Source organism: Eretmochelys imbricata, chromosome 12, assembly GCF_965152235.1.
Source record: "Eretmochelys imbricata isolate rEreImb1 chromosome 12, rEreImb1.hap1, whole genome shotgun sequence".
Lineage (NCBI taxonomy): Eukaryota > Metazoa > Chordata > Testudines > Cheloniidae > Eretmochelys > Eretmochelys imbricata.
Window position 1 is genome coordinate 22,186,138 of NC_135583.1, and position 14,463 is coordinate 22,200,600.

Below are 14,463 nucleotides of genomic sequence, written 5' to 3' on the forward strand. Positions count from 1 at the left end.
CAAAAATCAGATCAATAGTGACTGTTCCACACCACTAAAAATGTCTACTTCAGAAACAGCTCTTATTTTTCATCATTCCTTCCAGCCACGAAGCACCCCTAGAAAGGGAAACAATTCAGGGGGATGATAGAAAAGAATAGAACTCCTGAAGTTGCTCAGGATTTTGAGGGACAGAGACAAACAACATAACAATGTAGAAGGAGAAGTCTCATCTTTCTTTTAAGAACCCAAATGGCTTTCTTCTTATCAGCACCCATTTGCATTGTCTTATACAGCATTATCTGCTCTTCCTAATTATCAATCACAAATTTATTCAGAAGTTTTAGAAGGAAGTGGCCAATCGGACTGATAAAGAAAACAGAATAAGAAAGAGGAATCCCATATCCAGAAGACTAAACACAGTTCTGTGCATTTCTTAAATCACTACCAATCATCTGGGCTTGCAAGTCTGACAAGAAACAACATCTTGAGAAAACAGAGGCTGGAAGACAGAAAAACATCAGAAGAAAAGGGAATGAGAGAAAAAGCTAAAGTTTCTCTTCACTATCCTCTCTCTTTATAAAGAGATCAAGGAAGGAAAAGAGATCATTGTCCCAAACTTCTTTCCTATATGCCTAATTCCACATCCATTTCACACATGCCCTTTTGTCACAGCCAGAAACATTTATTGGATGCCCAAGTTTATTCAGTGTTGCCAACTCCCCCTTGTCAAAAATGTAGAATAAGGCAACAGTTTAGGTGCTTGGGCTTCAGTCCAAACACACTTCTGTTTTTCCCAGCTAATGAAGAGCAAACAGATCCATCATAAGGGATATGTTAGAAATGTATCATCAAAAGGTTCCCAAATGAACTGCCTTAACCAGTGTAGTTCAAGAACAAAGATGAGGAGACACACAATTTAGCTACAGGTTTTAGAGTAGCAGCCATGTTAGTCTGCATTCGCAAAAAGAAAAGGAGTACTTGTGGCACCTTAGAGACTAACCAATTTATTTGAGCATAAGCTTTCGTGAGCTACAGCTCACTTCATCGGATGCATAAAGTGGAAAATGCAGTGAGGATTTTTTATAAACACAGACCATGATTTAGACAATTTAGCTACACTATGCCCAAAGCCAAACACAATAAAGGAAATATGCAAATATCAAAGAAGACCTATTTCTGAGAACTAACTAAGAGGTATTGAAAAGAAACTTAACTACAAAAGAAAGATAAGCAGAAACTTCAGATACTTACAATCCATGCACTTCGGGATCTCAACAGCTGGGTCACTGAAGATCAGAGCATCTGGAAGCTCTGTCAGCAGAGGTGTCCCTTTTTAAACTCCCAAGATCCCCTTCTTTTTCTAAACAGATATAATCAAGTCAAGTGACACGATCTCTGACTTCTCCTGTTGGTTTAATTAAAATTACTTCCTTTGGGATAGCCTTTTTTTTTAAATGTCAGGTGTATTTTAAAAATAGATTCCATGGCACTTTCTCCAAATTCCATCCCCTCCTTAATGTCAAACCACTCACTTTGTTGGCAGACTACAAGGTGAGCTCTTTGATAGATTCAGGTCTGGGATAGTTAACTATTGTCCTTTAAGCACTTGAATTCAAGTGGTTTGGATGCAACATGCTGAACCATTATATCCTGGTCAGTCAAAGCTTTAACCCCATGTTTAAATGCAGGTTTCCAGTCTCACAAATACTAAAGTTATAATTAATAGCTCAAAAGAAATTCAAGACAAAGTTATTCTCTTTCCATAATATGATAATACTGTTTAAAAATACTGTCTTATGATTCCCCCCGTATTACTGTATTTTTGCATCAATATTTATCTCTGACAAGAATTTATATATAAGAAGAGTATTTTAGCATCCTTATCACACAAGTGCCATGGGATAGCTTAACCAAAAAAAAAAAAAGAAAAGAAAAACATGGGTACCTATTTAGTCGGATCCACAAATATTATCATAGAACTAGTCTCATAATAACGTCCTTATTTGCAGCAAAACTACAGAAACAGCTAAGAATCTGGCTATGCAGATTTGTACGTGAAAATTCTCTCATCTGTGAAGGTGCTAGAATGTTTCAGCTGCAAAAGCAATTGTTTGAGAAGTCCTTAAATAGCTTTGCAGGAAAAGGCTATGCACACACAATAGCAAGTCACTCTGGAAATCAAGGCCTACAATTAATATGGATCTGGCTTGGTCCCTGTCATAAATATAAAGGGAAGGCTAACCACCTTTAAATCCCTCCTGGCCAGAGGAAAAACCCTTTCACCTGTAAAGGGTTAAGAAGCTAAGATAATCTCGCTGGCACCTGACCAAAATGACCAATGAGGAGACAAGATACTTTCAAAGCTGGAGGTGGGGTGGGAACAAAGGTCCTGTTTGTCTGTGTGATGCTTTTGCCGGGACCAGAGCAGGAATGCAAGTCAGAATTCCTGTGAAGCGTTAGTAAGCAATCTAGTTAGATATGCATTAGATTCTGTTTTGTTTAAATGGCTGATAAAATAAGTTGTGCTGAATGGAATGTATATTCCTGTTTTTGTGTCTTTTTGTAACTTAAGGTTTTCCCTAGAGGGATTCTCTATGTTTTGAATCTGATTACCCTGTAAGGTATTTACAGAAATGATTCTTTTACTTTTTCTTTAATTAAAATTCTTTTAAGAACCTGATTGCTTTTTTATTGTTCTTAAGATCCAAGGGTTTGGGTCTGTGTTCACCTATGCAAATTGGTGAGGATTTTTATCAAGCCTTCCCCAGGAAAGGGGATATAGTGCTTGGGGGGATATTTTGTGGGGGGAGACGTTTCCAAGTGGGCACTTCCTCTGTTATTTTTGTTAAACACTTTGGTGGTGGCAGCATAAAGGTTCAAGGACAAAAGGTAAAAGTTTTTACCTTGGGGAAGTTTTAACCTAAGCTGGTAAGAATAAGCTTAAGGGGTCTTTCATGCAGGTCCCCACATCTGTACCCTAGAGTTCAGAGTGGGGAAGGAACCTTGACAGTCCCCTTTATCTCTTCTCCCCTAACAATGCACCTAATCAGTGTGAAAGTGTGATGGCATGGAGAAAACATTCATATAATTCAAGCGATGATCCTTTTCCACTGCGTAACCCAACTTAGTTGGAGGATACCTACTTACTTGTGCAAAATGGCTTTCTAGGCTCCTATAGTTTAGAGTGTAAATGTAATGTGTGTCTGATTAATTAGATTGGTGTTGGTATTTTGGACATGGGTTCAGCCTGAAACTTATTTTAGAATTTTTCATTCAGTTGTATTTACAGGCCCAAAATGAAGTATAGTGGGACTCAGAGTTAGTACTGCAAATGGTACATAGAACATCCTGTTCTTGGAAAATCTTTTCCATTTCTCATGAGGTAAATTCAAGAAATTTCCTTGTTGGCAGCCTCTATCTCTTAACAACACTTCTTTTGTTGGATGCATAGACACTCTTATGTCCCTTGAATGTGACTTGATACTAGCAGAAGTTTTGAAAAAGGCCTCAGCAAAATGGGTGAATGAGATTAACAAAAACGGGTCCTATCCCACACACCTCAACAACACAAAACTCCTACTGACTTTAGTTCAGTCATTGGGAAATGTTGCTGTATAAAAGGATGTGGCTGAGATACTCCTGATGTGGCTCTCTGATGTAGAAACATGCTATCAGTAGAGATAACCAGGGTGTAAATGGCAGGAAAACAACAGGGCCCTGTGCCTCTATGTATATTTCTTAAGGAAATGGCAGAGATGCAAGATTCTCTCCTTATGTCTAAGTAGTTTACCTTGCGTAAATAATCAAGGAACCACTAACTCATTTGTACAAAAATCATAAACACAAGATAGCTACTTCAACTAAAAAGTCTTCCTCTGTTGACTTTTGAGCCAAAATGGCATCACATATTTGTATATCTTTTAATAGAAGTTTTTTGCTGGATGTTTTATGGGGTATCTGACCTCTGGGGTCATTCTTATGCTACTCTCACAATGCAATTTTTTAAGCCTGCTAGTAAAAGAACATGTCCTTTAGTCATGTTTTGCTATTTTCCCCTCTGTTGTAATCTATTACTGGCCCCCTGTGCTTGAGTATCCCTGACATTGTCTGCATATCCAGGTTGACTCCTGGCTCACAAACAAAACACAGAAAAATGAAGACAATACACTGCACCATAAATCAAGTAATATATTTATGCTTAAATCTAAATGTAGGGTGGCCAACATGCTTGCCAGGGTTGTCAGAAGAAGACAAAGGGCGCATAACAGGAAATCCCAGCTCCAGATTAGCTGGTGGGATTGTTCTGCCTTTTTCCTCCAGAAGTAAGGTTTAGGGAAAGGTTAACTACTTCATCTCCCTTTGCCTCTCAGTTCAATGACACCCTGAAGTGTCCTGCAGGCCTCCCGGAGCCAATCAGTGTTGCCAATTATTGTTATAGCCAATAAAGTTGGCTGTCTGTGTTCCATTGAGTTCAGTCCCAGTGAAGCTCAGAAGCCAGACCTTACATGGAAGAAATCTCAGCTGAAATTTGGACAAAATCATGGCAGGCTTGCAAAATGAATGGCAGTTTTAACAACTTTTTGTTTTGCTTGTTTTCTTCCTTTTGAAATTGGAGTGTGTTTGTTAATAACAGCCACTAATATACTGTTCAGGCATAGGTCAGACAGAAAGGAGGTAAAATCCTGTTGAGAAGCTCTTGCACACAAAGCTTCCAGTTGATGAGTATTTTTTGATGAAGTATTTGATATGGACAGTGTGAAAATCCACTTACTGCCAGAAAAAAGTAAAGATTCTTTCTGCCTACTTACAGCATGGAAAAGGGCAAATACAAGGAAAGTCATCTTCACTGATTGTGTAATGATATATTCCTTTTTAGGTGAAAATTACAAGTAAGGAAAAGGGAAAAGGCCAGCAAAAAGACCAAAGCTGTTAACAAAGGTGGACATGTTGAAAGCACATTATAAGTGTACAATTAGCTGGAGTGCTAGCTATTGTGCTCAGAGTTTAAATGAGTTCAAGTATTAGTACCGCTAGTTACACTGGGATGTGAAATCACAAATGGGAAGACTCATGTAGATTTATGCAGCACATCTGAGCTGGTAATCTAGAAGAACTACAGCTCCTGTTTGCAAGAACTTAGATCACTATCATTCTTTACTACTGCCTTGACCATTTGGTTTGACTTGCTCTAGAACTGTAGAGATACCAGTTTTAGAGATTGGTTTATAACATGCAGTATATTCTATCCTTTCTAACACATTCACTGACTTTCACTTTCATTGAAATTTTTCCTTAACAACAACAAATAGGAGGTCTAGTCAACCATAATGAATTTATACTTTGTTTAACCATACATCATGATGAGCTAGATAATGGGCCAGATCCTCAAGCTGGCATTAGTCATTATAGCTGCACTGGCTTCACTACATAACTAATCAAACCACGTAAGTAACAATGATGGGGGAAATCCAAAGTATATTTTAATCCAAAAATATGTCATTTGCAATTGGATTTGGGTTTATTGACTGGCGAGGCAGCAAAGTGTAAGCGACTAGAAAAAGATACTGTCAGTCGAGAGATATTGTTTCTATTCCCCAACTTTGCTAATAACTCATATAATTTCGACAAGTCACTTAAACATTGTGTATCAATTTCCCTGTCTTTAAAAGTGGGTTGAAACTACTTACTCACTTTGGAAAGTGAATAATGCCATATACATGCAAATTAGCATCGCTAATAGCAGCCTGTTCTATTTTAAATCAAACATAATGTGGCCCTGAATATGATTGAGGCCTTTGAGAGTAATCGCTATACAAATAACATTTACCTATTTATTATTAACCTCTCTTTATTTCTTTTTACCCCAGGATCCTACTTTCTTCTGATGTATTTTCATGAGGGTCCATCTCATCCAAAAAGGAACAAAGAAAGTAAATAGTACTAGGTGTTTTTGATGTGAATCACTCATATGTGGGTCAGTGTATGAAAAGCATAATTGACTCTGCTAGCATGAGTTAAAGTCAGACAAGCATACAACTGCATGCAAATTTTCTGATGGTATGAGACCAAACATTTCTGTTTCACCTGGTGATCAAAGTCCCTGTAATTTAGCTTGCGGTGGTGTTTTGGTTTGCTTGTTTCCCTCCCCCACCCTCTGTTCTGCAATAAGACCTCTAGCTATCATTAGTCTTGTCTACCCTAGCGTATTCTATACCCATTTTCTAGTAACGGGTGCAGTTGCACCAGTAGTGATAGCAAATAAACTGCTGGTGTAGACACAGCTCACATGTTTTCAGCACTGTGTCAAGAACACCAGCTTGGAACATTTGAGCCCCATCCACACCAGCACGTCAGTTGTCAGCACCAGTGCAGCTGCTTCCCTTGTGCACAACAGGTTCAAAATGTGCTAGGGACAGCTGTGTTTAGCCTTTTCTTTCCTAATATTTCCTATTATTTCTTCCACCAGTATGACCCCATTGATGGTAATATTGGTGAGACCACTAATATAGGCAAGGTACTGGATAGCCACCAGTATTTTAACCACTGTGCCATCTAACTCGGCTCGCAGCCAATCTAAACGACACAGTAGTTAAAATGGTTGCAGCTGCAGGTATTTTGCATTGTCTAGTGCTTCCATTGTTGTTTTCTGCACCCCTGGTAGCAACAGTGGAGGGGAAAAGGCTCCTCTATGATAAGGCAATAGTCAAAGTCCAAATGTAGGGAGGGGATAGGACCTGCAGCTTTGAAGCAGCTGGATGGCTCCAAGATCTGTCCAGCACTAGATAGGCATGGAGCTCAGCTGGGCTGAAGAGGTGTATCCAGGTTCAGACCCATAACAATGCCTATTTCAGGATCTGACCCACAGAAAATTAGGAGGGAGAAAAGAACCTTTATAAGCTGGGCCAAATAATAACAAAGTTAGTGTTGCTGGCAACTCTGAACAATGGCATGAGATCGAGCTTCACTTTCATCACAGGCATTCAACTATATTATAATGTAGCTTAAGGGACTGACTTTGAATGGCAACATTGTCCTATTAGAAACACAAATTTTGTAAGTCAAGAAGTCGTGTCAAATATTAAAGTAATATTTGAGCTTCTTTATCCCCAGCCACTTAAATGTTTGCGTCTTCGTTACTCCTCCTCAAATATTTCCCTGATTATTTTTTATTAGTGTTGTCCCTGATGTCCATGGTAGGTTAGAGCTGAGAGGGATATCTGTGTGGGATTGCAGCCATTTCTAGTGGAACTGAAGGCTGGTATAGACAGCCATTTGCTCCGCGGCAAGCTGGGGTGTAAAGCAGGCTACAGAACTTGTAGTGTGCCGCAGCCAGGTCCACACAGATAAGTGCTTGGCTCCACTGATACTGAGGCAGCACTGTTAATGAAGCTCTGGTGGGGGTGCAGTGGGAGCCTTTAAAGTGCAGGTACATTGGGACTCAGTGCCAGGTCTTCCCTAACTCAGGTCTCACCCTCACTTTTACTTCCAGTCTCCCTTACGTAACCCCACCTCAACCACTGCCATCTCCTCTCCAGCCAGGATTACATATATCCCTGCCTCCCCCAATATCCTCACTCTCTCCCTGACCCCCTCGCATCCCCACTTGCATAGAACTGCTTCACTACACTAAGGGTGAGGGGGGGAAATGTGAAAGAGCTAATATGTCTTCAAAGATCAGTTTTATCTAAAGGCCTATGAAATGCATTAATCATCATTGTATAGCGATTGCATGGTGTCACTACAGGATAGAGCTAAGGTTGTTTAGGTGAGCTCATTGTGTATTTCTCTACTTGAACAAGTTTGGATTTCTTTCACGTTTAATCAGATCTCTGAATGTCCTGGGTTTGGGGATAATTACAGGATCCTTGTAATGATTTTTACCCTCGCAATACTAATAAGTATTCGCAACTTCAACTCCTTTTGAACTTTTTTTTCTCTGGGACTATACTGAACTGCTTGTGCTCCAGAACTAAAACCTATTAGAACATATTTCAGTGTCACTTTAACTTTTAATTTCTTTGCTCTGAAAATTTACAATAGTCCATTATGATTTTTTACATTTTAAAAGGTTAGTGATACTTATTCACAAACACTAGCTTAACATTTCTGAATGTCATGTGGTCCAGCATTTAGAACCTTTTAAAATATTTTGAGATTCAATATATTTCCCCTTGAAAGTGGACAACAGAACGTAGACCCCATATAAAAAGTTGAACACAAGCCTGAACTTCACCACCTTACACAGTGCAATTTTTCTTTGATTCTAGTAGCTCTTTTCTGACTCAGGGTATGTCTACACTACAATTCAAATTCCACAGCTGGCCAATTCCAGCTGACTCATGCTCGCAGGGCTCAGGCTAAGAGGCTGTTGAACTGCTGTGTAGACATTCAGGCTGGAGCCCACACTCTAGGACCTTGTGCCGTGGGAGGCTCCCAGAGCTCGGGCTGCAGCCCAACCCCAAACATCTACACCGCAATTAAACTGCCCCACAGCCTGAGTCCGATAAGCCCAATTCAGAGGGGTCATGGGCGTCTATACTGTCTAATTGCAGCATACACATACCTTCGGAATCTGACAAACAAGTCCCTTGTATACTACACTCACTAGCCAAACCTTTCCAACTTACTATCATTTGCCTCTTAGACTCCACATGAAAAGCAAAAACCTGATAGTGGCCGAGAATCCCACTGAGTCACACTATGGAATTCATATTACTGCAAACATAGGAGCTCACAGAGTTATGCCCATGCTGCTGAAAGGGAACCAGAAAGGTAAGTGTAATCATAATCTTCCTCCGACCAGGATTTTCTGCTTCATGGCAGTGTTGGAGATGGTAGGTAGAGGGGCTAGGGAAGGCACTGAGGTTGATTACCAGTTGGCAATCAGCAGGGGGAGAAATTTTTGGTTCCAAAAGTGGAAAGGTCAAGGAAAACCACAGTTTTCCATGGCTACAGAAATGATAACCCCAAATCCTCCAAATCAATATTAGAATCTCCAACTGCCAAGATACAGAAGTGTCTAGCGAGCCTCCGTGCACAGAAACGAACCTTACATTGTGATGATCAGCTCTTAGATCTAAGTTCAGCTGTGCATATGTGATTAAGTTCCTTTATAAGTAAAAAGCTGAGAATTGTCTCTCAAATCCCCTTAACGACATTTTCATGGAATTAGGCTCTTGCTTCAAATTTCTCCCATTCAGGTATATGCACCAGTGGTAACGTTCAGTTTGTTCAGTGATTCTGGCTCTCTTAAAAGGGGCAGGCTGCTATAACAGGTGCACTGCAGAGAGGTGCTGCATAAGGTTCTCTACACAGCTATGGCAATGCTTTGCAATCATGATCTACAACACACTGTTATTCCTGTGTGCGGCCTCCCCTCAACTGAGATTGCCAACATTGTGAATCATGCCACAGTGTATTGATCTGGACAAACATCCACTATTGACTGGGTCGACACAACTGAACATTCTTCCCTGATAACGCAAGCCCAATCTGAGATGCTTGTACTGAGCATTTAACCCACTAAGCAAATTTTCTCATAATTTTTCTTTCCGATTCAGTCACACATTATGTACCTTGACTTCCATGTAAAAGATTTGTGGCAATTGCATGATGTACGAGGTGCCATTTGTAAAATATTATTTAGTGTAAAACATGACGTTTTTCCATTGATTTACAAGTTGGATTTATAAATCTGCACTTCTCACAGTTTGAGTTATATGCCTTGCCTCTGATTTATAAAACTTACCAGTAAATCTTCAGCAGAAAATTTTGATTTAGAAATCATTATTTTAAACATTAGATTTAGCTAAAACATTCAACTGCTTTATAGGTCCCAAAATCGATTTACATACCACAATCTGGATTTACAAATTCTATAACAAATTTACAAATCAAGCTGAGAAATTGCAAAATAAAATGCTTTGATTTACAAATCCACACTTTGCACTTAGGATACAACTGACTGATTTATAGCATTGAAGCTATACAGTAATGAAGCTATACAGTTTCTAGTTTATGAAATCCTACTTTTACTTTAACTCAAAGTTCTGATTTATAAATGCTGATTTGCAATATAGTCCAGAACACATTGTTTGGTGCATTGCAAACAGCACCTAGATGAAAGAAAAGGGAAATATTTTTTTGAGGGCCTTGGTGAACATAGTTACTCACTATGTTCAGTAGCTGAGAAAACAGAGAAGAAAGTTTCAAAGAGCAAGAAACACTCTTTTCATTAATTTGTTTTTAAAAATAAGCCTAAGGCTTCTAAATAAATCATTTAACTTCCCTGCCAAATTCATTCCTTGGGCTAAAAAATATTTCAGGCAAGCGGATTGATAGTCTACAATAATTTTAGAGGTTTACATGAAATGGCACAAGGTTCCTCACCTATCCCTTGAGGAAACTGTTCTTCCCTAGTGTACCTAACCCATTCCTGCTTTTAGGTTCTGCTAGGATGTCATTTATTTGCATCATTTCAGCCCATGTATTTTCAAGTGTTTGGAGCCTAGCAGGGAAATAAGGAATGGTACAAGTAAAAGAGACTTGAATGCCCAGATCTTTAAAATAATTCAAAAAAATGTTAAATGGCCAGTAAATTGTTTATATATTTAAAAGGCTTGAAAAACACTTCAAAGATTCAGAATGCATATTGGGTACACCCAATATTTTCAGATGCTATAAGTATAAAATGTGGCTGGCAGGGAGATGCTAGGAACTCTCACTATTTGGGTTTAAACAGTCCATTTTTACTGATAGCCAAATTTCTGGACATGTTTTGGTAATTCACACAAAGAGAGGAAATTTCTAATATAAATAGTAATTCAAGATTTAGGGTAAATGCTTGGAAGTAACTTAAACAAAACCCACACAACTTTTGTCCATCTCTGGGCCCCAATGTCAGAATTCAGCTACAGAAGCTGAAGTTTTCTTTAGTAGCTCACTCCATAAATCTTCAGGAAATATGAACTGTTTTGAGTGTCCCATTGATCAGACAGGGATTTTCTGTATCCAGATAGTTTCTATTAAAGTATGTCAGTAAAAGTGGCTTTGGGAAAAGATTGGCTCGGTAACTGTACTGGAGTGATACCATAGCAATGGGTCTGTTAGAGCACAGTAGTAGAAGACACAATTCTTGGATTATATTCCGAACTCTAACACTCAGACCCAGGCTTTTGTGACATGTCTAAAGCAACACAGAGATTCAGTTACCCCTCTGTACAATGGATGTGCTAACATCGACCTACTGCATGGTCGCATTGTGAGCTTTCATTAATGAAGGTTTTGGGTGGGGGGAGTTGTCTATCGAAATGCTGATCTCTCTCTCTCTCTTTCTCTCTCTCTCTCTCTCACACACACACACACAGCTACCTTTAAGGAAATATCCAGGACACCTGCCATATTACTTGGGAAAACGTAAACAAGATATGTATGAAAAAAGTGTGTCATTCTTCAATATCTTACAGATTTCTTGTTGCTGTTAAAGTAGTTCATGAAAACATTGTATACATTGTATTCCCCTATTGATTAGTATTTTACTTACAAGTGTACTAATGTAATACTCAAAATCTCAGTTTCCCCATTTGTAAAACGGAGATAATGATACTTTCCTCCTTTGTAAAACACACAGAAGTCTATGGATGAAAAATAAGAGCAAGAGATGTAATTAAATTGTCAAATACATAGCTTCCTGAAACAACTGGTTTGGTTTTACTGTCAGATTTTTTTAGTAGAAGAAACAGTTACAGTGTAAATAAGTTACTAGTATGCAAGTAACAAATACATTTAGGGCTTGAGCCAAAGCCTATTTAAGGCAATGGAAGTGTTTCCATTGACTTCAATGAGCTTTGAATCAGGTCCCTATTTCTACTTATAATTAAACAAAATAGATCAGATTTTCTACCCTCAGCATGTGAAAGTGTGTGCAAAAATAAGCGTGGATTTGTGCACCTATATTACACTCACATTTACCATAACTGAGTGAGTAATTGTAGATATGATGCTTAATTAGCCACCTAATCACTCAGTTTTGTGCATTTGAGTGCCCAGTTACTGCAACTGTGCACAATATCATGGTAAATGCATATTAAATTTTGGCACACAGTTGTACTTGTAGTGGTCCAACATCTTGGGCTGTATATGTACATTAGAATAAGAGACAGGTGACACAGGTAGAACTATGTAATCCTGTATTATGCATGTTAATTTGACTGTTACTGGACTATCAGTGCATTAGGCCTGTTTGCCAAGTTGTGCTATGCAGGAGGTACCCTGGTCACCCTGTAGCAGTTGGTTGTGCCATTTTAGCCAGTGTAGGTTATCTGAAGTCTCTCTTTAACTAAACATGGGGATACTACCTTCCAATGTGCCATTACCTGGGGTCTGTTTTATTAGGGTTACCACTGTTTGTGTAATAAAATGGGAAGACTCAGCACATCTGTAAGAGGTAAAGCTGGCTTTGTGCCAAAACTTTAAGGGAACAGAGTATACACAACTCTGTGCAGCTCAGAGAGCGTCTGTTAGCTCTCAGAGAGATTCTCCCACCTAACACAAAGCAGCCAGCCAGGCACACTCACCATTTACCCTGTTAAAATTTCCCCTTCCCATTTACAAACTCAGCCCAGATGGGAAAAGATTAGGTCACATCAGTTATTAAAGCACTTGCTAGTAGCCAGTGGCTAATCTGTCAGGCTACCCCATTGCCTCTCAGGCATGTCATTTAATCTCTTTTAGCCACATTTTCACATTTCTTCCTGGGGTAGCTCCAGTGACATTGGTGCAGCTACATTAATGCAGAGTTTAGGCCTCTCTTTCAGATTCCTCATCTGTAAAAAGCTACTTACCCATTGGTAGCATCTAACCCTGGACTGACTTGCTGTGTGATATAGGAATGTCAGTCAGTCTCTCTCTGTGCTTCTGTTTTCTTTCTGTGAAATGGGACCGATGATCATACTTATCTACCTACCCACCCACTTGCTGAGGGTTAGAAAGCCTTATTTGTTTGTCTATGTATAATCCTTTGAAAATATAAATGTGTTCTCTCTCTTTCTTTGGGACACTATGGCACAGCTTACTAGATCTCACCATCACAAAATGTTTTACTGATCTTCAGCATAAAATTTCCTTTAATTAATACAATGTCTTCCCAAGCTTGGTGTTTATTTTACCCTTTCAATACTTGAGGATGGTTATAATATACCCATTAGCTATTGTTTTGACAAGGTTACAGTGGTCACCATTAAAAAGTCAATATTTAACTGACACTTACCACACCATGGTGACTGAGATGCTGTAGTACTTCTACACTTGGAATCAGTAATAACTGATCTCTCCACTACCACTGAGAGGTGACTTTTGGACACCACTGTCCACATCAGAACTGAATCTCCTCTCACTTACTCTGGTTTAAATAGGAATAACTCTACTGAAATCAGAGGACCAAGTTCAATCCTGATGTACCACCATTGACTTCAGTGCTGCATTTGGCCCAGTGAAATGACACCAGCATAAAACTAGTGTAAGCAGGAAGAGAATTAATCCCATATTTAGTGCCTTTAAATTTCCCTCAACACTTCTGGTGATTGACAAGAAAATGTGTGTGTCTAGTTAGTGAAATAAAGAAGAAACCAAATTGTTTCACTAACAACATTTACTAGAAAGATGAAAGGGACAGAACTAGCTGTGCTGTCATAACTCCAGTATTATGCAGCTTCTAGTATTTTATGACCAATTTGATCTGCAATGAACTGTTTGCCAGAGATTTAGGGTCAAATTTTCCACCAGGCCTCTTCTTACATGCAATTTTGTGCACAACATGCACACGTACTTCACAAGTGCAAACATCTTCCTGCATACCCTAAAAGCTCTAACACTTCGAGCTTATGCACATGTGTTTGCACCTGTAAACTGTGGGTGTATGTACGTGCATGAATAATTTTGTGCATGCATAATTTTGAACATGCATAAGAATAGGCCAGGGTCTGTAAATCAGACATTTAAACTGTGGCAAACAGCCCCTGTGCAGAGCCAACAAAAAATATTGTCCTGCTCTCATTTTCTTGACAGTTTCATGTCAGGCTTACTTTTGATCAATCAAATATTAGCTGTGCTGTAGAATTACTGCAAGCATGGGAAGTGAAAACGATCAGCAGAGATTTAGAATACCTGTCTTGTGAAATTGTTGTGCCTCAAAATTTGCAAGAATCTTGCTAGTAGGGAGGTTGTTTTTTTCACCCAAACTTTACACTCACAGTCTCTTCTCTGAGGAAGATACGAGACCAGCCATTCCAGTAAGAGTTTGAGTGCATGAGATATAAATGGCATGGGTGTATTTTTATTTATTTACTTCGTAAAATGTGTTCTATATTTACTCCTAGAAAGTGCATCTTACCACCTTTGTAGTTCCACCTCATAACCCCTTATTTAACCCTTTTCCAGTCTTTTAGGTATAAATGATCACCTGCCTTCTTAAATTCACTTCAG